At 49.7% G+C, this 2490-nt stretch overlaps 1 long non-coding RNA gene across 1 annotated transcript in view; it reads left to right on the top strand.

The window, feature by feature from the left end:
* LOC102475450 (uncharacterized) overlaps positions 1-2490 on the top strand; it is a 77475-nt gene that overhangs the window by 4934 nt on the left and 70051 nt on the right. The window lies entirely within an intron of this gene.

Below are 2490 nucleotides of genomic sequence, written 5' to 3'. Positions count from 1 at the left end.
GGGGGGCCCACCCCGCGAGTGGCAAGGGCCCAGTGGCCCGAGGAGCCTCTCGGAGGTGCGGCGTGGGCACGCGGGCACGGTTCCTCTCCCGCCATCGCTCCAGGCCGCCTCCGGGAGTCCAGGTGTGGGCCAAGTGGGTTGCATTTCCTGCCCTGGGCATTTCGGGGGGCTCTTCCCTGCTATGCAACACCCTCGAACTTTCCCCCCTGGATAAATCTCTGCCCCTCGATCTGCTTGAAGATTTTCAAGTAGGGCTCAGTGGCCCAGCCCCGCTGGCTGCCTCCCTGCCTCCTACCCCTGTCCGGGCGACCGCGGAGTGGCGGAACCCGCTGCGGACCGCGGGACAAGTCGATTCCAGGTTCGTGGCGGTGGGCAGGTGCGGCGCCGTCTGGGGCCAAGGAAGAAGGCAGAGGGCAGGGTGACCTAGACCAACGAAGCCCCCAAACGACTCCTTTCTCGCCAGGGTGGGAAATCAGCTTTGGGGGTGTCAGGCCACACACCCCAGTCTCGACAATCCGTCTGGGGCCCCAAGGCTGGGCGCTGGAAGCCGAAGTGTCGGAGGTGCAAAGGCTTGCCCGCCTTGCTGGGGTTAGCACGGATTTGGGGGTGGGGTGAGGTGTTTGCTGGGAGGAAGAGCAAAACCTCCCCAAACTCAAGCAGCCAAGTCCTGGCGCGAAAATGGCTTTTCACTTCTCGAAGCGCGAGTCCCCGCTCGCTACTGTGAAGAAACTTCGAGTTCTGAAACAGCTGCAAATAATCAAGAAAGCACTAATTTCGAGGAGGGAAAAGGAGGGGAGGAAGGTGAGGAAAGGAGAGGATCTTTTTCCTTTCTCCTTCCTTTTCCCGTTCCTAATCTTTTCCCTAAAACTCTGCTTTTCCTGAAAAAAAAAAGGGGGGGGATAGCTACATCTATCTATTTATTTATTTATTTAGGTCCCCCCCATGCCACCATTATTGCTTGAATTTTTCTTGGCATCGTGTGTGGGGGAGGCATTCAGTTGAGGATGCTCTGTGTGGCTTTTGGGAGCAACAGGAAATCTATAGCTACAGACCCAATTAACCGCTTTGGGTGGGGGGGAGGTTATTTATTTATTTATTTATTTATTTTAAAAATATGATTCCCATAGGATGGGAGCTATGTGTTCAGGTGTGAGGCGAGATCTCGGTGCCTTGAATTTCTTCCTCTGCAATCCTTTCACTCCTGCATGGTAACCTGGCAAGGCTCTCTGACCTGAAGGGTGTCCGAGGCTGGGTCTCCATTAACCCTTCTTGGTCTTGGCCAGAGCGAAGGTTAACTAGACAGATCTACCCAAAGGCGCTGTAGCAAAAAAGGCAGGCAGGAAGGAAAGAAGGGAGGGAAAAAAGGAGAGCTCTGTCCTGCACCGTCCTTCCCACCTCCATCCTTCCCGGAAAAGCAGCTTTGCAGTCCGAGAGACCACGGTGTCCAGCCCTCAGAGCAGCTCACTCCATGGAGACAGACGTCAGGGAATAAGAAAATAGAAGGCAGTGAAATATTGAACTAGAATATTCTTTGATCTCACTGGCCACCCCCCACCCCCAGTTCACTTTTTAAAATGTCATGTATATCACAATTGAATACTGTAAGAGGGAGTTTGAAACACTTAGAAGAAGAAAAGCCCCCCAACAAACAAAAAAACTCCACACATAGTCTGCCTTGTTTCATTTAAGCTAAAGTTAGTTTAGAATCTCCTCAGTCGCCAAAGGCTAGCCTTCAAACCTGGATGAGATGAGAAAAATATATTCTGTGGGCTCCCAACTTGGTGGCACTTTAATAGGGAGCGATGTAGCGGTTCTGAACAGGGTACGGAGATAGGCACAGGGGTGTGTATGTTTTCTGATGCTGTGAGAAGTTCCTTGATGGATTAAAGGTTCATATACTCAAGAACTAGATAGGGGCTGTCACTCATGTGGACATTCTCGGAGTCTGGCATAAAGCAGTGTGTGTGGGGGGGTGAGGTGGGGGGGGAGAGTTTTGAATGAGCTCCTTGGAATCACTATTGTTGAAACACAAGCTGAAGCAACTTAGTAAGGGTACAGCTATTGTGAGTTGCCAACTCACAGAAAGACACTTCAAAGTCCAAAGATCCATTTTCCAGTTTGGTAGCTTTGGTAGGGCATTTAAGCAAAAGGTGAGCATCTTCTAATATAGTCATCTGAAAATGCAAGGATATGCTATTCTGTTTTACTTTTCAATGAGTTGAAGAATTAAAGGACAACAGGCTTTTAGCTGCAGGTGCTGGCATTAGGGGACTCTGTGCCCATTTAACCAAATCTGATCTGGGCTATATCTGCTGTTAATATTAATATAATATTGCAGGGCATCGCTTGCTGAGAAAGTTCTCAAGACATCTGAAGCCATGTGGACATACATTTTCATTTGTAAGTGGACAAAGTAAGGAATGACTGCCTGATTCTGTTTTTTTTTTTTCTCTCTCTCTCTTTGAAGAACCTGGAAAGGAAATCTTTAAA

Source organism: Tupaia chinensis, unplaced genomic scaffold (assembly GCF_000334495.1).
Source record: "Tupaia chinensis unplaced genomic scaffold, TupChi_1.0 Scaffold000078_1, whole genome shotgun sequence".
NCBI classification, from domain to species: domain Eukaryota; kingdom Metazoa; phylum Chordata; class Mammalia; order Scandentia; family Tupaiidae; genus Tupaia; species Tupaia belangeri.
Note: the sequence above shows the minus strand (reverse complement) of the source record. Positions and strands in the feature narration are given on the sequence as shown.